The sequence below is a fragment of the Limulus polyphemus genome, unplaced genomic scaffold (genome assembly GCF_000517525.1).
Source record: "Limulus polyphemus unplaced genomic scaffold, Limulus_polyphemus-2.1.2 Scaffold870, whole genome shotgun sequence".
NCBI classification, from domain to species: Eukaryota; Metazoa; Arthropoda; class Merostomata; order Xiphosura; family Limulidae; genus Limulus; species Limulus polyphemus.
The window spans coordinates 77,161-99,812 of NW_013666480.1; the positions used below are offsets into that span (position 1 = coordinate 77,161).

The window sequence follows — 22,652 nt, forward strand, 5'->3', positions numbered from 1 at the left end:
TTGGAACAAAAATGTTGTCTATCTGGCTATGATGATAAATGACAACAAATAAAACAAGTTTTATGTGAAAGGATCAAGTCAATAACGTACACATGTGAATTAGCTTTAAAAACGTATACCAAACCCTTAATTTGACGGATCTGGCATCATTTACTCGTAGTTAAGATGTATTTGGCCTAATATATAATAAAAAATCAATTGAATTACAAGCAATAGACTTCAGATCACTTTTCTAAAGATAAAAAAAAAAGCCTCCATCTTATTTTCAAGTGCTGTTCTGATCGAATAAAACAAACAATTCTCTCTCTATATATAAAGAGGGTTGAGTACGTTATATCAAAATAATTTTCAATATGCAAATCAGCATGTCACGTGCCAAACACAGCCGATATACAATCGCTGTGGAATGGCATGTATTAGAAGTGCTTGATGTTTTGTAAGTAGTGTGAGGCCACCGAAAACTGATTGTGTATGGGAAGGAATGTAACAGTTCTTACACACACAAAACATTCATATTTTAAATATGTGTTTAGATGGTGAAATTAGAATTTCCACGACGAGTATATACTTTGTATAATGCATTGGAAAGCAACAGAATATGGATCAACTTGGGGTAATAGCACCATCCAGAAGGAGACCTGCAAGAAGTCGTATCCCAGCAGGGCTGCCGCGAGCCATCATATTCCCCACCATCGTCACCACTACCCAGAAATTTAGAATGAATGAAGACACAGGCACGCTTAAAAGATTGAAGGCACAGTTAATGTTTGCTTGAACGTTCCGTACTTATTTGATACATTCCGTACACATATTTTGCTACTCTCATGGGTCCTCTAGTGGGCAGTGGGATCCGGAAAAATATTCCTGGTTTCTCTGTAGGTCTGTACCGCAGCCTTGGTGAGCAAAGTGCGGCGTCTTGTAACAGGTGAGAGGGACTGTTAAAACGAGGGCTGCGAATTTATCGTACTCGTACAGTTGACAGTTTATGGAAAGTATTTAAGGATTAGTTGCGTACTTCTGACATGACAGCCGTTAGACAGAACATGAATGGACGTGGCAACATGAACTGTAACGATCTGGTGAGGCTCCACAATCCTATTAATTAAAATAACTTACTCAACTTCTGAATAAACAAGCTGTTCATTTTGTTTTATAATAGCTACATATGAATATAATATATAATCAATCAGAATGTTATTTAGTGTTGTATCCACTGGTGTGTGAAATATCTTCTGTTTCTAGTTAGCTTTTAGTGTCCATTAAAACTAAAAACAAGGTTGACCAATTTAAAAACAAAGGGGGATTCTAAGTTGCAATCAGCTACTATTCCAAGGGAGTCTGTACCCGCAAACAACAACAACAACAACAACAACTGCAGGACATGCCCCCGTGTGCCAAGTTTGGATCACTAGATTGTGAGTGAGGGTAGGAACACAGTTTCAAACATGGCGCCCCGGGGATCCCGGAGGGAGTCATGAGCATAAAATAATATGCTATATTTGTGTTCAGAGACCCTGAAAACTAATCCCATCATACGTGGGTGACCCTCCAAGCGCGTTTATCCCCCTTAGTAGGGGGAGGAACGCCATACAGATAAGGATAATCTTAGAACCATTCCAAGTCCGCATGCCAATTTTGATCCCGTTTGCTCCAGAACTGTGAGAGGAGTTCGCAGACAGACACACAAATTCACATACAAAACATGAATTAATATAGGACAAAGAACATGTAATATCTGTCCGCCGCCGTTCTAAGGACCGCATTTTATGACAGAATATATGGTATGAGAGTAATATACAAATAATACTTTGCTTTTTTAAAATGTAACGTGTTTTTTCTTTTTTTACAAACTTAATTTCAACTCACGGACCATTGGAATGGTCGGGGGTCGGATAAAATCTGGCGGTGGCCCAACCGACTTACAGCAACGCCAACAACAACAAAAAATAATAAAGAACAGAAAGAAAAAAGAAAACGTAGAATAACAAAAAATCGCATAAATAAAAACGACAAAACCCTAAACCCAACGCTTTCAGAAGCTCCCATTCAAAATACACGGTTCAGGATCTCCTATTTTTACAAAGTAGGTTTACAAGCTCTCAAAAGACCCCCCCCCCCCCTTAACCTGAGGGCTTTAAAACTCGACCGTTTATTGTAAGGCCTCATCAGTTCTGCTATCTCAAGGTTGAGGTAAATTACCATATATAGAGGAGACGTGTACTGACGTAGAGTGTAAATAGATGCCTAACTATAACACATTTCAAACTGAAATGAAATAGAACAGAGAGGTGTCGCAGCTATTTAAGCGTGTTTTTTTATTTATTTATCTATATATCTTGATTTTGAAATGTTAATATTTCATGTTGTCATCTGGATAATGCCAGTAGTAACTATATAACAATTTATTAGCTTACTATTATAAATCAGAAGCTATAGTAACTTGGAAGGACATTTACACATACACGAACTCAAGACATCGTCCCCCACCAATGGCGTATGCTCTTGCAGTTGCTGGGGGGGGGGGGGAGCCAAAAGAGGACTCTAAAAGCCTGAAAACATTAAGAATTGCCGACAAAAGAAGAGATATATAATTATAGGGAGAGAAATGAAGGGGACACAATTACTTTTTATGCGAGTGGGCCCATCTTTTGTAGTTACGTACGTCACTGTCCCCCACCACCAGTTTAGTAGGCAAGATTAAAGTTCTCACTTTTTAGAATTATTAAACATTTTCAATAACTTACCCTCTAGTTTTACTCTACCACAGTCTTGAATTAATCTACCAAAGTGATTTGCACATCAAAATATAAATTGGAGGATTAACGTTATCTTAATATGATAAGATGTAACTGAAGAAATGAAATATATAAAAAAAATACAGTCGAAAGAAGCAAGTAACCTATTTGGTTACAAATTCAATTAGCCCACCAAACATGCTCGCTCTTTCAGCCGTGGGGGCGTTATAATGTGACAGTCAATCCCACTATTCGTTGGTAAAAGAGTAGCCCAAGAGTTGGCGGTGGGTGGTGATGACTAGCTGCTTTCCCTCTTGTCTTACACTTCTAAATTAGGGACGGCTAGCGCAGATAGTCCTCGTGTAGCTTTGCGCGAAATTCAAAACAAACCAAACAAATTCAATTAGTCGTATTCTACAATGCTTTATTACATTAAGACTTTATTAAGCTCATTAAATTTACTGATAAAAACAGTATTCGCTCTATTGTTTTTAACAACTGAATACCGTGATTCCACATTTATATCAAAGTTGGTTGAGGAAATAATTAGGTAAAAAATATGAGTGTTTTACTTTTGTGTTTATAGCATAACGGGAACATGGCTGATTTCGAAACTTGCCAACCCTAGCGAATGTGGTAGACTACTGATTTTAAGACTCTTCTATCGTCTACAAATTTGAATCACTGAAATTACTGCCCCCCTTTCTTCCGACTTGCCCCCAATTGACAGAGCGGTATGCCTGCGAACTTTTACTGCTAGAAACCGGGTTTCGATACTTGTGGTGAGCAGAACACAGATAGCCATTTGTGCAGCTTTGTGCTTTATAACAAACAACAACAACAATTAAAATTACCAATTTCAAAATAACAATTTGAGCATTTTTTTCTCCAACTATTTATCAGCGTTCCGGATGCACCTTACACCACTAATCGTATTTGTGACTGTTACCATGTTTATATGTTTACTCCATTTCGCACGAAAATGTATATTTAGAAGTTAATTTTTATTTTTTTCAAAATATCCTTAAGGAAGCAAGCCCACTTTTTTTTTCAGTTTAAAATGTCGGCACACATACAAAACAGAAATAGTATAACAAACTTGCAAAGATATAAAATCATCGAAAATAAAGATAAAAGAACGGCGCAACAACGCGTTTGGGGGTGTGTGAATTCAAACGATTTATTTGAAGTTGTTTAAGCGTTCGAAATATTTAACAACTTAATAATTAAATTGGTTAGTAGTTTATCATATCTATCATATCAATGCTTAATGCCTATTTGGTATTCGTGAAAATGATCATTTTAATTTATTTGTGTGGTGTGGTATTTACTCTCCACAATAAACCTATAATACATAGGAGTTGAAGAGCATATAGCAATGATGTTACTAATTTTTCCTCTAGTGGTGAGTAAAAGACAACTAAATACACTATACATATCCTCTAGTGGTGAGTAAAAGACAACTAAATACACCATACATATCCTCTAGTGGTGAGTAAAAGACAACTAAATACACCATACATATCCTCTAGTGGTGAGTAAAAGACAACTAAATACACCATGCATATCCTCTAGTGGTGAGTAAAAGACAACTAAATACACCATACATATAATAAACAGTCCACCATTACAAGAAATCTAGTCTCTTTTTTTGGCTTGCTTTTGCGCAGGGTTACTGGTGAGGATGGAATTCCCCGAAACCGGTATAACTCAGTGACAAGCGAATGATAGATTAGGCTTCATATTTATTTTTAGTGCCTTATTAATTTATTGTGACAAGCAGTAATAAGTAATTTATTGTGACTCTAATAAAGGTGTTTCTCGAGAATCTATGGGACAGTGTGTCTGGTCAGCAGCAAATCAAAACAGCAAAAACGAGTATATGTGCCAACAATAAGTGTAATATACTATATATCACACTACATATATGTTCTTACTTAACATTTTAAGCCAGAGCATACTGAATTATTAATAAATATGTGCATATGACATAACATAACGCCACCTCCATTAAATGTAAAATATATGTACATATAAATCAGTGTTCTTGCTCTTGGGCATGCACACGGCTCGTATAGCCAGCAGAGTTCATTGACTGGAGAACATGAGCTTACACAAACTGTGAAAATTATAGAAAAAAAAATAATAAATCAAATTTCACGTCATTAAGTCTCATTTGGAGATCTAGAGTTTTTTTTTATTTTGGTTATGTTTTGAAATGCCACGTTAAGTCTCATTTGGAGATCTAGAGTTTTTTTTTATTTTGGTTATGTTTTGAAATGCCACGTAACAAAACTTTATGAATAGCAGGGCAAGCAACATCGTAGATACAAAGATTGTGTTTTTTAAACTTTTTAGGTGTACTTACCGACCCAACATATTTCAATAACATTTTATATTGTTGTGTTTAAAATAGAATATATCAGAATATTTGTATCTGTTTTTCTTGGTATCAGTTTATGGATAAATATATTATCTGTTTGTACTGATATTTACTGATTTCTTTCACTAGGACTTCTAGAAAGTAATAAAAATGATTTATTCAACATTGCTGTAACTCAGCTTGATAATCTGTTTCACTTTTTTCACAACCAAAATAAAAGCGAACCAATGAGCCTATGGCCCACATTTACAGGGCCGCTATAATGCAAATTTGATGCTTGAACTACTATTTTGCACTTTTCAGTTTAATGATCATTGCCGCTATAATGCAAATTTAGTTTCTTTAACCAAGTTACGAACGATAATTAGTAGGCCTACTTGTTTACGAGCTCTAATATAAGTCAATGCAAAATTTAGGTCCGCTTTCAGGGAATTACCGTAAAAGTGTTTTCGCGAAATACCCGGGTCCCCTAAGGGGCTGGGTGAAAAGCTGTACCTTTGTGCAAACCTCGGGACCGAGACGATTCGTTTGACACTACTTAGAAGTTGGTGAGTCCAGTAGTTTAGGAGAAGGGGTTTTCGGAAATTCCCAGGTTACCCAAGGGGTGAGGTTAACATTTTTCTCAGTTTAATGATCATTGCCGCTGTAATGCAAGTATATTTTCTTCAACCAAGTTACGAACGGTAATTAATAGGCTTACTTATTTATGTGCTCTAATGTAATTCAATGTCAAATTTGGAGTCCACTTTTGGGGAATCCTTGTAAAAGTGTTTTTGCGAGATACCCGAGTTTCCTAAAGGATTGGTTGAAAAGTTTTGTTTTTATGCAAACCTCGGGGCAGATACGATTCGTTTGGCACCATTTAGAGAACCCGTAGGCCTATTACCCACATTTACAGAGCCACTATAATGCAGATTTAATGCTTGAACTACTATATTTACCTATTATAAGGTAAATAAATGCCAAATTTGGGGGGCTGCTTTCGGGAAATCCCCGTAAAGGTATTATTTCGAAAGACCGGTTCTCTAGGGGTTGGGTGAAAAGTTTTACCTTTGTACAAACCTCGGGGTCGATATGATTCGTTTAACACCTTTTAGAAGTTGGTGAATTCAGCAATTTAGGGGAAAGGGTTTTCGGGAAGTTCCGGTTCCCCAAGGAGTGAGGTGGAAACTTCTACCATTGTGCAAACCTCGGACCGACAGGATTCGTTTGGTACCACTTATAAGTTGTTGTGACCAGCGGTTTAGGAGGCGTTACGTGACACACATACACTGAACCTTACTATATAAATAACATTGTTACACAAGATAAAATGCCAACTTAGAAAGAAAAAGCTTACTTATAACCTCCAATGGTCAGTTTATAGTACTTTGTTTTAATTATATTTTATTATCTTTTCTCGCTTTTTTTGTTGTATTAGGAGTCATTATACCTTCTCAAAACTGACTGCAAAAACGGTGAATGGTAACTGTACAGATGAGATATTGTGTACCCATATCTGCTCTTTATCATTTTTTAACTTTGTATAAAGTTTTTTTTATTTCACATATGAGGCTTACGAACAGAAGTTAAATCTAATAGACTGCGTATCTCCACCGTTAATTCTGTTCTAACTCGATAGCCACATCAATTACTAAGGTACATTTTGCCTTTCATACATTGTAATTTACATCCCGGTTTTAGTTTTCTGTTTTTTTTTTAATTTCCTGCGTTTGGTTTTGTTGTTCTAAACATACAAAAATACATATACATTCGCTATAGAGCAATAATTCTTGGTGGACATACCAATGACAGCATAGGGAACACGAGTCCACAGTCATTAGAAAGCGCAATGTCTGCTCATTGTGGCATACGTCCTTGGGATGACGTGAAATACAACTGAACGAAGTTGTCAAATATTCAGTATAGTTCTGTACTTTTGGATGGCATCTTTCAAACCCGTCAACGTAGCAAACATTCCACGATACACAACCAACATTAGTTTATTCCCATAGTCAAAATTCAAATGGCCAATCCGACAGCAACTGATCATGTTGGCTATTGGGCAGTAATTCGTTTAAGTACCTATCAAGAACTGTGGCTACATTGGGCAGATATAGCGCCCTCTGGTGACAATATCCTAAACCACAGATTCGTGTCTCCCATGGTTTCATTGGTATATCTACCAATAATTATTGCTCTATGATAACTAATAGTAATTTTATTGATGTTCAAACACACCAAGAAGTTTTATAAGATCCACATTGTAAAAAGGGCGGTAGAGATCCGCTATGCAATTTTTTCAAAATTCATTAAATGAACAGAACCCGGTGAAATGTTGTGAATAAAATAAACAAAAGTTTTACTATGTATAACCAATAAAACCTAATGTGACAAAAATAATTTCATTGAAATGTTTTGAAGGAAACCAAATGCACAGACATTTCTTTGTGCAAGATCTGAATACATCACATCAAGTGCTTTTATTCATATCGCTGCAATGTCAAGTAGTGTTTCGCATTTACTATCAATACGTGAAAGTTTCTAAACATAAATTACACACACACATATATATCTACACACACACACACACACACCTTCATACTTCCTCATTCAGAAAGAGTTTAAGAATATTCTGGTATCCAGATAAATTTAGCACTCAGGTTTTCTTCACATCTTAGTGGAGTGAATAGTGAAATGAAAAACATGTGATTTCATACTATATCATAGCCAGCTCCGATGACAATCTTTAGCATAGTCTATTTTTGAAATGTATGCTAATTATATGGGCAATAATTTTTTTTAACTTTTACGTTTCCTTGGTAACTGCCGTGAGTTCAAATTGACCAACTTCGCACTCCTTATATTACCATACGCTCTTCTTTACTTCCACTCCGAAGTTCTTATTAATATATATATGTGTATACATTAATCCTCAATTATTACTGAATTACCTATGTAAGGGTTTTATAGTTCTTCTTACCTTGTTATAATAGTCCACGGGTGGAGGTTGGTTATTTTACAATTGCAGAAATTAAAGGAAGTTTTTAATAATGCAAAAGAGCTACTCCGATGTTACGTTTGACATCTTTTTAATGTTTTTTTAGGGGTGGCTACTATACTTACAACCGGCTGTGAACGGTGAATGGTAGTAGATTTTGGTACGTTATATGTTATATCACCCCATACCTAACTCCTAGTTGATTTTTATTGGCTAGCTGTCTTGTTGTTCACCTGTTTTCTTTTACTTTATGTCTGACGCTTTTGGGAGATATTGCTCTAAATATTTTATTTAAAAAAAAATATATCTTTTGCTATACATTGAAATTCTGAATTTTGCTTTGAGCGACAATTTTAATTTTGAGTTTCACTTTCAATATTTTGGTTTTGCTTTTTATATATATTTTTTTCATCATTGTTATGTATTAGTGAATTTTCACGTGCGTACTATCGACGCACTTTACACAACTAGATTGTTTATTTATATGTGTGTGTGTGAACTGTGAAATGAAGACTTGATTTCATACTTTACTACAGTCAAGCTTTGCAATAGCAAAAATTTCTAGTGTAATCTGTATTAAATATATTTGCTACTAGTTTTTTAAAAGTTTGTTTTAACCTTTAGTTTATCTCTGAAATTACCGTGACTTCAAACTGAATTGACAAATGATCTACGTATGTTCTGTGCACACAGACTTCGCACTTCTTATCAACAAAAATCAGTGGACTGCTTGGGTCAAGGACAAGTGATATCTGCATTTCAAATACTGGAAATAAGCCTCTGCATGTAGTAAAATCAAACATAAGAATAAAACGTCTGAAAAGTGTTTACAATTTTGCTTGTCACCCCAAAATATTAATGTTGATGTTTTAGTGAGTTTTAAGAGACATATATATGGTAATATGTTATTAAAGTTTATATTTTTACATGCATTCTAACTACATCTTCTTATTGGCATGATAAAAGTAGTATTCATTATGCACCTATGCATCTTTTATTTTATTTTTTATAATTACACATAGGTAACTAATTCAGAATTAAACAACAAACATTAACTTCTATTCAGGTAACTTAAAATACCACCAATTAGGAAATATCTTACTCTTTCCTATTACAACTTTGGGTAATATGTATTCGTGAATTTATCATTAAGTTTACGGGACCAAGTGGCCCTGGGAAGGAAAGGAAGGAAAAAAAGAGAGAAAGAGACAGAAAAGTTAGTAATGGTAAAAGGATTGAAGATGAATTTAGTAATGGTAGTGGCAAGCCCGTAGCCAGGGGGTGTTGGGGGGGGGGGCGAACGAATCCCCCACTCTTGCCGGAGTTCCGCTCGCCTGTTAACATTATTATTTTTTTTCCGTTTTTGATGATGGCCCTCTCATTATATAATTGCTTTTGTAACAATGCGCATACATGCGGAAATAGCATTTTCATACTTTTCAGAGAAAATTTACTAGAAATATTTATTTGCAGTGATAATAAAGGAACCATTACATATTTCGAAAATTTTTTTTCGTTCCTGGGCACTAAAGTTACAGCTGAAACGAGTTTCACTTTGGACCGAAAAGAGAACCCCACCTGGCTACGGGTTTGGGTGGTGGTGGAATAGGGATGAAGGTGAGGTGGGAAAGGGGAATAGGTAAAAACAGTAGGATTATATCTGGAAAAGAAAACTTTGAAAGAGAGAAAATTGTGCCAGTGCTTTGGCCGATAGGAGGCACATGGGGGGGAGGACGCTGGGGTGTCTCCAGGGCCCGGAATATCTGTGACGGGCCCTGGTAAGGACGCAGGTAAGGTATATTATCTACATCTGTGACGTAGAACCAACAACTGCCTTAGACAAGGTGTTCAGAATTTATGAATTTTGTCGATTTTTACATTTTGTAACAGCGAAGATAAATAACATAAAACACGTTTATTACAAAATCTATGACGTAGTAATATTTTTAGATACAGTATAATCGAAATAATGGACTGAGCCGTGAGTTGGTCAAATGATTTAACCTACCGGACTGCGGATCTAAAGGCTCCAGGTTCGAGCTTGCGACATGCAATCGAAGACGCTCTGCACATTCATACTTGTGAGCGTTTTACAAAGAACTGTTAATCTCGCCATTCGGCCAAGAGTAACCGTGTAGAGCGGCCAGTGCTGCTAACTGCTTTCTCTCCATCTGCTCTGCAGTTCTAAATTAGAAACTGCTACGCGTGGAAAGTGGGACTTGGCCGCTTAGGAAAATATGCTGCTCAAGTTCAAAATACCAAATTCTGAAACAATTACAATCTCATGGATTTTCGTAAGCTACCTTTATTTTATGAGATGAACTATAGTTTGGTATAGAAGGGGCGGTTATAGCGGTGGAATTTTAAACCGGCTGGTTCGGCCAACCCTGTTATTAGTGCGATTAAGACACCAACGTAAATCTGTCTGCACTCTTAACAGAGAGGTAGGTGCTTCGAGACCCAGACGCCCCTTATCACTCAGAGAGAAATATTCCGTCAAAAAATCCCGCCGTACTAAAGCGTCGCATACATGAATTATCGTAAAAAAGATATACTTATTATTCTCTACAAACAGTACGACTACACATGACCTTCTAACGTGTAATTTGTAATTTCATATCGCTGGGTGTATACTACAAAATCATTTTTTTCGTCTTCTGTTGTTAATCTGGGATGGTTAATTACTCAAATAGTTACCATAAACTGCCAAAGTTAAGTACTTAATACATTTCCGTCTTGTGTATATATATTAAGACAGACCAAAAAGTAACTAATACTAAAAACAAAATTGAAAACGTGATCAAATAACAGTCACAGGTGGCGATAAAATACCAGCACGTTTTCTATAATGGTAGACAAAATTTTGTTTTATAAATAATAATTCCGTTTCTAGTCAAGCCAACATACTTATGGTGTTTTACTTGTTTAGTCGGCATAACGAAACTGGGAATTTATGATGACATATATTCATAGATTTTTTTAATAATTCAACTCAAAATTATCTTTAAATCTAACTCTTACTTCCTTTATGTGCGTCTTTCGATTAGCCATACGTAATGTATATATAGATATTCCAATTAAATTACCTTTTATTTATTTGCATTACTTTATTCCATATTAACATATCCTAATCAGCTATGTCATGGTGACTTCACTTATTCTAAGTTCTTATAATAAGGTGATGAACAAGTTAGAACTCAATGTGACACTGGAATTCATTATTTTCGAATGTATCTTTATCATTCTGTATATAAATATTTTTATAAATAACGTTTAGAATATTAAAAAACAGTATCTGTATGTCTATATATATATATATATATGTGTGTGTGTGTGTGTGTGTGTGTGTGTGTGTGTTGAACAAAAAAAATGGCACTTTCTTAAAGATATGCCTATTGTTCCCCAAATGTTAAATGGAGTAGAACCTCAGCTGACTGATTAATTTGTTATTCCAATGATGTCTTAGACAGGTGACCTGTATTATTTAAACATATTTCAGTTCTATTCCGCGTCTGTTATAGAACAACGTGGGGAAGAATGATTATTAAACTGACTTTCAAAAGAGGAGAAATCGTAATAGCCCTATTGATATATGCTTTAGTTACTCAAACTGCACAATTTTTTGGCTTTCAAAGAGGAACAGTATCAATGGTTATTATTACACGGCGATTATCTCAGAAGTTTCGTCAGCTAAACAGTGGTTGAAAGATAATCAGGGATGAAAGAAACCGGCGTACATTATGTCAAATTCTGATCTCGAAGAATGAAACCTGATTCCTGATTCAGGGAATACAGATGCCTTAACATAAATAACAGAAGCAGTAATAACAGCGGAATACTGAACCATATCTTTTTAACCCGCTTCTTTTTTATGTATTGATTCGGAATTTAAAGCATATAGAATGCATATAATTATCAATAATGTATATATGGGACATCATATTTAATAAAAGCTACATACACCGTAGTAAATATACGCGATCAAACTTTCAGGTCATTCTCATCTTATTTGTATAAAACATTAGTAGAATCTCCCCTGTGTTATCTACACTTTAACAAAGCTCGATTGTGGTGTATTACAAAGATGCTACAATGTTTTTACTAATAAACTTCATAAAAATACTTATCTAGCCCAGTTATTTTCATGTATTGTTCTGGACTGCTGATGACTGGAAAATTCACCAACACATTTTAACTTTTTTTAATATTACTTTATCACAAACTAAGATTGATTCAAAGTTACAAACATACTCATACTCACAACTTCGGTATTACACTCTAAGCGTTACAAATTATTGAGTCACAAACATTAGACAGGGCACTGCATTACCTACAGTAAAAACAAAACAAAGAAAATAATTAGACGTTGGTGCTCGTATAGGCCACTAATCATGACGAGGAAATACTTTTTTTTTCCTCGACGAGGTAGTATGTCGATACGAACATACACACACTAGAGAAATGTTTGTACAAATTTAAAAGATGTTTACCTGGTCACATTATATCTCAGGCATATATTACATGTACTTACATACACTGACACATAACGAAACAGCTTCCTGCTGTGGTGAATGTAAGTTCAGCATGCACGTGCTTCGTGTGACACTGATAAATTACTCTTTCTGAACATGTGGTCATAGCGGTGTAAAATGTACACACATAACAGAGAATAGTAACATAACCCCTCGGCACATAACTTGAACACAGAAATTAAAAGTGCGTGCGCGAGATAATGGAAATAGTACTGATTTTTTTACCCAACTACTCAACACTTGCTAACATTGTGATATATGACTATTGAAGAAAAAGATTTGGCATGGAAGAGATTTTGTAATTGGTATATTTTGTTTGACTGTCACCTAGTTTCTCACAAAAAAAATAAAAAATACATGGTTACAAGATGCCCAGTTTCGATCTGGATAATACAACCAAACCAGTCAATATACTTATTGGTTTGTTTGTTTGTAGTTAACCGCAAACCTACACAATGAGCTATCTGTGCTTGCCTACCACGGGTATCGAAACCCGGTTACTCGCGTTATAATTCCACAGACATGCTGCTGTGCTACTGGGGGAGGATTAATTATTGGACTTATCATTAGAATCACTTTCTATACGAGCAGTGGTATAACGGTAAAATGTTGTGTTTAGGAGCGTTAGCTATATCCTAATAAATATCCTGCCTTTGAATTATACGTGCTCACGTAGACAGCATTTCACGCATTTCATATGTTTATAAATTGCCAGCCACTTATCGGGCATATCTGAGTCATAAAAACACATTTGATATATTATCCGTAGTTTATATAGCATCGCCACACCATAAGAGATAAATAGCCATATTATTCTTGTACATTTGTAAATCATAATGTTAAACATACAGTGATTTTAATATTTTCAAATACAGTATTCTAACCACACAAGTGCGATACTAGAAAATACTATATCTTCAATTTGAAAAGTTTGTTTTACAATTACATGTACTTATTTTAATCACACAAGTACAGGATCGGTGTTCCGGTCAGGCCCTGCACCACACTACTGATTGACAGGTGAGGTCAGTTCTTTCGTTACGAACGAACTACGCAAGGTGAACTCGTCTATGCAATATTGATCACCCAGGTATTCTTTGTACTGACAGGTGTTCATTGTTGGTCTAGTGAGGGCAATGACAAGAAATGTGATCAATGTATTTCAAGTTCTACTTCGTGTACTTTGAGATAGCGTTCCAATTTGTAATGCATATTTAAATCACCTGACATACCTTAACTAATGGAGTAATACAGTGCTAAGTAAAATATCAAAAATGATAACCAGAACTTAATACATCGTGATAACATAAACACCATAGTGCACAGCACGACAACTATCCAGGAAGTACGTTACGTTAAGAACATACAGATATTTCTATATTTTGTTATCATTTACTCTTCAAACAGTCTCAAACCTTCTCAAGTTGAAATGCTACCTGATAGAATTATCGGTGCTAAACAAACTCTACAGAAGATTCGTTGTATAATAATAATGATAGATATAATTTTTAAAAGAAAATATAAAACATTACAAGAGATTGCAAAATGCAGAATCCTCAAATTAGTAAACCTCACCTTATGGAAACGTGGTCTGGTTTGGCTTTGAATTTCGCCCAAAGCTACAGAGGGCTAACAGTTCCTAGTTTAGTAGTGATAGACTAGAAGGAAGACAGCTATTCAACACGACCCACCGCCAACCCGTGGACTAGTTTTTACTATCGAATAGTGGGACTGACCATCACATTATAAACACCCCCACGGCTTAGAGGACGAGCATGTTCAGTAAGGGGGATTCGAACCCGCGCCCCGCAAATTGTGAGTCGAGTACCTTAATCACCAGGCCATGAAAACACACACACGCACACAAATAAAAAAAATTGTATTCTGTCGAATTAAATTGAAGATTTTGGTTTTTAAGATACAAGTTGATAACACCTTCATAGTGTTCAATGAAAAAGTCACGCAGAGAAGATTCTTATATTTTTAAATTCAAATGCTTCAAGCATAAATTTCACATTAGAAGAACAGATTGCTCACTCTTATTGCTGAGTCGCAGATGAAGTGGGATCACATATTCTCTGTGATGCTTTGAAATGCGACTTTTGATAAAAAAACTTACAATTTTAAAACCATCGATACTGCAGGCTTTGAATGTAAACGGAGAAAAAAAAATATATCGAATAGCTGAAACCGGTTCATAACAAGAACCAGTTTCAGTATTAGAACGGATTTAATTGATGGAATGTTTGAGAAAATGATGGATTGGTGTAACAACTAAGAATACGTAACAATATTTTATATCTACTACATCCAGTGCCGACGAGGTCTTTAGACCTATAAATAATAATAATAATCCCTATAGACTCCCACTGGAGAATACGGCCCCAACAACACCTCGCCGACGGAAGTTGTTGTTGCAGTAATTTTTTAGCAGGTTGGTTTTTACGGGGCGGAGTTGCTAGCTCCGCGCCCAACCCTTCTCCTTTCTCATCCTGGACTTGGGACCAGGCAATGGTGGTGGCATCCCTGCCGGGGTACGAACCCGGTACCTTTGGATTAGAAATCCAACGCGCTATCCACTGCGCTATAGCGACGCGTTCAGATCTGTACCAGGGCTTATTATGCCAGCTGGGATACGACAGACATAGTAGTGGGCTAGGCGCTATTTATATCATTAGTTGAATCAATAACAACTGTAACGATGCGAATTAGATTAAGTAAGTGAAGCGTAATCATTATCAATTATATTTAGATAATTTATTAAACCGAATTATGCTAGGGAATAATAACACAATATAATTTATCTTTTAACACCAATTACTTATTATTACTATATTTATCTGAATTAACTTTAACATCATTCAGAACACCGGAATTGAACGTTTTCAACATGAACGACAACTTAAACGCATACGAGTTAAACGGTCATGTCAGAGTACCTTGATGTTCAGGTATAGCATCTCTAATTTTGAACTGCTGATCAGACGTAGGCAGAAATCCAGCTGCACAGAAAACCAAACCCCAAAATACGTTAACCACGAGACACAAAGTTCTGTCTTGTAATTTGCTGTTAAAAATATTACATGTTTTTTTCACAGCTAGAAATAAAAAGACGTAAATACATTTTATTTTCCATCGAAGTTTAATGTTTAAATTAATTTTTTTGCAAATCAGGGGCGTGATGTATGTTATGTAATCTCATACACAAAATATTGATTATTCAGCCTACCATCGTAAATGACATATAGACCGACCTTATGAAGTAGGTCTCTAATAGTCTGCACACTGGCACAACGTAGAGGTGCGACTGTGAACATCTGATTCAGTCTCAGAGTAAGCATCATACGGTTGCAATGAGACAGAATCGATAGCTAGCGGCCGTCTGCTTGCGTTGTAGATAGTGTTCTGTCTTATCCAGCTGTTCGAGCACCTGTACCATTGACGGGGAAACTTCTAGGTTCTGCTTATGACATTTTAACAAATACTTAAAAACCTGCTTTGATTGACCGGTTTCCATTCTTGGATGAGTTCCACTTTGAGGTCCGGCTTTGTAATATCTATATTACAGTCTTGGCCAAAATGTTTGCATATTTTGAACAAATTCGATCATTATTATTAAGATGAAATACAAATACAGTCAGTGCTGTCAAACTGAAAAATGCATGTTATATTAAACATCTACATATGTAATTAGTATATTGAGACAGGTTCTATGGACATTACGAACGATGTATTAGAACAGCAAACAATTTTATCAGACACCTGTAAAAAGATGTGTAATTCAGCACTTCACCTATCACAACAGAACCTTACCAAAACATATATAATGAGAAAATATAACATCAAATTATTACAAATAGCGTCTGTAACCTTATATCAGTTCATATTAAACATTCAGTACTTGGTTGGTCGTCGTCGTACTCTAATAACCTCCGAAAGGCGACGTGGCATGCTGTGATGAGGTTATTGTTGTAATACACTGTGATTTCATCCCAACTTATCACTATAAGGCGCTATAACTCACCTACAATAGGTGGTTTAACGTTGTGGTTAGCTATTTTCCGGCTCAGTTCTGCTCAACAGTTCTCAATCTGAAGACTTCGCTGGCAATGGCAGTATTGTAACGTCCTCCTGGTCGAGATTATTCGGTGCAATACGCGCACTGTGAGCAGTGACATTGTCCTATTGGAGCACAAAGTTATTGCCAAACTTTGTCCTAGCATATGGCATAAATATCGTTTCCATGTGATTCCTGTAGGAGGCACCATTTACGTTTCCCTGGGGAATATGAAGGGCAGTTTTTCCACCATTAGAAATAGCTGCTCAAACATGTCCTGCACCACCTCCTGTGTGGTCTCTGTAGGAAAGACAGCTCTCTCTCATCCGTTCTCAAGGCAAACGAAGAACACGAATCCTACCACCAGCTTTAACAAGCCGGAAAAAAACTGATATGAAAAAATGACATGTCACCAGTGTCCTAACTATAAGTTTGTACCCTGTCTTGTACATGTAACACGGTGACAGCAGTAAATGCTGATTAATGTCGGTTTGCAGAGAGCCTTTCTTACAAAATAACCTTGTTTGGTCAGTTTCCTATTCACTGTTCTTCTGGATACACTGGAATGAATGTGTTCATGCCATTCCTGTCGTTAGGTGTTGGAAGACTTCTTTCAACCCTGACGTGTTAACCTGAACAAAACATGGTCATCACAACAGTAATTTTTCGGCGTCTACAAGTAGTCTTTCCTGGTACAACGTTTCCTGTAATCTGATGACGTTGAAGGGTTCTGGATACAATGTCTGTTTGCTTCCTACCATTTCTGGACAGTCTAACAATTTGACTCCCTATAACTTCTGGCATGTGACGAGGCATGACTCTACACCAAGTACAGATAAATTGTCTGAACAAAGTGTTGATCTGTTTCGAAAAATAGTATACCAAAAGCACACCCTTTTATACAAAACAGATGTGCATATTGTGTGGTTTGACGAATAAATGCTCAAAATAATTTATACAGACCAGAATAACAACTAGTACATGATTGTTTGATGATACGCTACCTTCTCTGCTACTACTGGGGCATTTACTCAATAACTACTCCATGCATGTAGACAATAACATCAATATAGAACTGTATGAAAACATTTTGGCCAAGACTGTACAAGTTTGTGTATTATACATAAGACCAGTATGTGCAAAATAGTTAAACTCAGTGTTTCAGTTTTTGAGATCTCGTATAGTTAATGAACTTCACACAACAAAAATTTGTGTTACAAAGTGTCTTAAAAGTTAATGTTCTTCAAATTAATGTATGACTAGGCATGAATAACACATACAGACCAATCAATGACTATTGAACTTTGGTGCTGCAAATGAAATATTATCCACGTAGAACATTTCAACGTTAAGGAACAAAGAAACTCTTTTTCCTCAAGAAATATATCTTATACACTTCAGGTATTAATGTGAAACCTGAACAGATGACAAGCGAGTGCAAAATTTGTTGTAACCATGTAATAATAACGATCAACTGCAAGGTCTGGTATTAATGAATAAGTAATAGCAAAAGTTTGTTGTAACCATGTAATAATAACGATCAACTGCAAGGTCTGGTATTAATGAATAAGTAATAGCAAAAGTTTGTTGTAACCATGTAGCAATAATGATCAACTGCAAGGTCTGGTATTAATGAATAAGTAAGAGCAAAGTTTGTTGTAACCATGTAGCAATAACGATCAACTGTAGGGGCTGGTATTAATGAATAAGTAAGAGCAAAGTTTGTTGTAACCATGTGGTAATAACGATCAACTGCAAGGTCTGGTATTAATGAATAAGTAAGAGCAAAGTTTGTTGTAACCATGTGGTAATAACGATCAACTGCAAGGTCTGGTATTAATGAATAAGTAAGAGCAAAGTTTGTTGTAATCATGTAGCAATAATGATCAACTGCAGGGGCTGGTACTGATGACAAGCAAAAGCAAAGTTTGTTCTAACTATGTGGTAATAATGATCAACTGCAAGGGCTGGTACTGATGACAAGCGAGCGCAACAGCATTAAAATATAATGATTAACCTTTTTTCTTCGAAGTTTCAATAACTTTGACTATTTTACTTCAGTCATGAAGTCGACATTCTTTAATCAACTTAAAATATTAATTATAGTTACTGTTTATTAACCTTCTTCAAAGATAAGGATAATTCCAAAGACAACAAAGTGAACATAAGCTCAATGTTGCATAATATACCATACACTTCTGAATTATAGATTCAAGTGCTGTAGGTGATTTCAAAACAGTTGCAGTTGTGTGATGTCTTATAGATGTCGCCCGACACGAGATCAGCATTTATCTAATAACAAAATTTTGAATAATACAGATATTTTAAAGTTAAGCAAGGCTATTAGTTGACGAAGGTACTTTTTGGATCTCATAAGCAGAAGAAACTATAAAAACATGTATAAGTGTATAACGCTTTTGTTTCAGTATACAACAAACGTAGTTTAGTATTCGTTCTTTCACTGTAAAGAAGTTTTTAACAGGGAACAGATCTTATGACAGTTTTAAGTAGTACTTGGGGTTATTGAATTTTTAATACTTCCTTAATATGTTCTCTAATTTAAAAGTTTTGTCGTCCTTATTAAGGTGATACAAGTGCTAATAGTAGTATGGGTATGGTACATAGTTTCGGTGTTTGTATGAAAGGAGTGAGTAATAAAAGCGTTAATGGCAGTACGGGCACAGTACACAGTTTCGGTGTTTGTATGAAAGAAATAGGTAATAAAAGCGTTAATAGTAGTATAGGCACAGTATATAGTTTCGTTGTTTGTACGAGAGGAGTGGGTATTAAAATTATTAATGGTAGTATGGGCACAGTATACAGTTTCGGTGTTTGTATGAAGGACGAATGTTACGTGTGTGTTCACTTTGTAAAGATATCGTTGGATGATTGAATTACTAAGATATAAGCGTTCAGTTGTATCACGTATTTTATCTTGCAAAACTGTTTATGGAAACATTAGAAATACTGAGACAGTTGATAAGCATGATGTATCCAAACGTGTATAAGATTAACCTTCTACTTGTTATCTATGTGAAAATCCAATCCTGTACGTATATGTAAGTTTTGTGACTCTGATTGTAATTAAACTTTGTATTTATCTTGTAACCAAAGTATACAAAAACAGTGATATGCAATTTATTTCTTCTTGTACAGTAACGTGACACTACTATATTCCACTAACTGACAGACTTTATGTTCAAGCACTGTAAAATTGTTATTAAGACAAGACAACGTTTAAAATCATCCCGGTATAAATTATTAGCTAAAGCAGGAGAAAAAAAAGTGATTCCATGGCTATATCAATTCCAAAACAGGAGCAAAATGTAATCCCTAGCTATATTACCAGTTCCAAAAACAGGAGCAAAATGTAATCCCATAGCTATGTCATCAGCTTTAAACCAGGAGCAAAAATTAATCACATGGTTATACCATCAGTTATAAAACAAAGCAAAATATGATCCTTTAGCTATATCATCAATTCGAAAACAGGAGCAATAGGTGATCTCCTAGCTATATCATCAATTATAAAACAGGACCAAAATGTAATCCTCTAGTTATGTCACCAATTTTAAAACATGAGCAAAATGTAATTCCACAGCTATACCATCAATTATAAAACAGGAGCAAAAATGATCCCATAGGTATATCATTAATTACAAAATAGAAGCAAAAGGTGATCGAATCGCCAATTTACCCATCTTACTATTGAAAATAAAATATAATTGTTCTGTAGGTATTAGGAGAAATTTTATGAAAGTTCATACATTTAAACCATTTACCATATTCATTGTTATACCACATAATAATCTGTACATGTTTTACAGTTTCGTGCAGACATATGTTTGTATAAAGAGGTTTAATATATAAATCAATGTTATAGATGTCTTAACTACATTCCAAATTCTTAGTTGATTGTACAGATTCAAAACTATCTTCTATAAAACTTAACGTTTCAAAAACATTAATTTAGATCTTGTGCCAAACTAACGATAAATGATCCCAAATTTAAAACAATAGGGTTAAAGAGAAAATCTGCAATTTGTACTTTAGTTATTTCATAAAAATATCTTAAAAAGATCCTGTTGGATGGAATTGTAGCAGCGTAAAAACATATATTTTTTAAGAAGGCTTTTGACGACTCCAATAAATATGTTTTAATCGTAAACAGAAAAACGTTGCATTTTAATTATTTATTCGATTTTATAATTTAAATTATTAACCAAAAATCAATTTTTATGAAATAATTAATAAATGACAATTTTATAGCATTATATTAAAACTTCTTCATCTGTTGCATATCGGTTGGTGAAAGTTTCGAGCACAGTAAAGAGTTACTATAGATAAAGTAATCATCGTGATCTCACTGCAGAACATGTTACCACTGTACACTATGTTACTATACCTGTGTCAACATTGTACCACTACATGGAATTATACACGACGCAGACGGAGTCTAGAATGAATGGTATGTAACTGAACACTCATTTTACGAATATAATTAAATAAGTTATGTTACATTTTGCATGCACGCACATACAAACATACATGCACATTTAGTTTGTATATATATTGTTGCAATCTGTATTTTCAAGTCAGGTAAGTTGATAAAAGTAGTCCAATAATACCTAGAATGTTCGTGAATATTGAAGATTAAAAGACTTTGAGAAATATCTAAAAGCAAGGATACTGGTACATTATAAATACGAGAATCATTGAAGCAGTGAGCTCAGTTTGTTCAGTGCCAGTCAAAGTGAAGTATTTAATGAGAAGTTACTGAGTATTCAGTGAGAGTTATCGCTCCTGTTAGTCGGTTATTTGGTAAGATAGATGCTTGTTTATCTAAAAAAGCAACTTAAGAGTAAGTTTTGCAGTTTATATTGAAACGTTGCATTTGAGATTAGGTCTCCATTTAATTGTGGAGTTATTGTTCAAACGTTTTTTTTTCACCTAGGCCTACTACTTGTGTCAAAGTTAACGCAGCCTGTAGCAAACGTTAAGGAATATATAAACTAATTAGTTATTGTTAGGTGCACTGGACTCTGCATTATTTTCACCAAATAATCTAAAAGAACACGCTAAACGATAGAAATGTTACAATACGTTACAATATATACATGTGGAATCTATTAATGTTGTTTTAGAATGAACTGCAATGACTTTTATACAATAACATTTATTACTTTTATCATCACTTCTATACAAGTTATAAGGTCCTACTGAAAGACCTATTATTTTATTGGATGATTTTTCAATGGCTAGATTGAAATTTTAAGAAACTACGGGTGACCTGGCGCCATGTTTTTCAGCTCGTGCTAATAATAAAGCTATATGGTATACTGTAAAGTAAAATTACAAAGCATGTAAATGATACATAAATACAGGGTTCTTTCAAGATAGATCTACACTAACTCCACCCAGTATTCGACGCGACAAGGTAGAGAAAAACAAGTGCTCTTAGCAGCAGAGCTGTGTGGTTAACTAACGTACTAGCTATTACTAGTAAGATACTTTGTTATCTACTCAAATTACCGAGTTACAACAGTGCACAATAACAACTATTTGACTGTAATGTACGCGAAGTATTGGTTTCTACTACATTTAATATCTAACAAAATACTACCACCACGTCAACAACTACAACAACGAAAAACTATATGCTGAAAGTCAAAAGAAGATTTCAGTTTCAGATTAAGAGAACGACTGAAATTCCAAACTAGTCATGACAGGCGAGGAACGTCATAAGATGGCGCCGCGCGATAAACTAGGAACACAAGGTGCTTATTTACTCCTTATTTCGCAATAACAAAGACGAAAAAAGATTGAGCAGAAAATACACTGGCTGGTCAAATAACGTATATTAACTAATTTCAAGGAACGCCATCCGTTTGAAAGCGATGAAAGATGTATCCTCATCTAGACCAGTTATAGGCAGTCAGAAAGGGGGAAGTATATGAGAGATCTC

General features: G+C 35.1%; 1 protein-coding gene and 1 non-coding gene across 2 annotated transcripts in view; both read right to left on the reverse strand.

The window, feature by feature from the left end:
- The window catches only part of LOC106460958 (cell adhesion molecule-related/down-regulated by oncogenes-like), a 57,507-nt gene extending 45,101 nt beyond the window's left edge, over positions 1-12,406 (reverse strand). The window contains exon 1 of the mRNA XM_013920719.2: positions 12,360-12,406. The gene's annotated coding sequence lies outside the window, so the exon portion shown is untranslated. The remainder of the gene's footprint in view (positions 1-12,359) is intronic.
- Positions 12,407-15,151: 2,745 nt separating this feature from the next.
- Trnar-ucu lies at positions 15,152-15,224 on the reverse strand. Its single transcript has one exon. It is a non-coding gene; the product is annotated as a tRNA-Arg (tRNA).
- Positions 15,225-22,652: the final 7,428 nt, after the last annotated feature.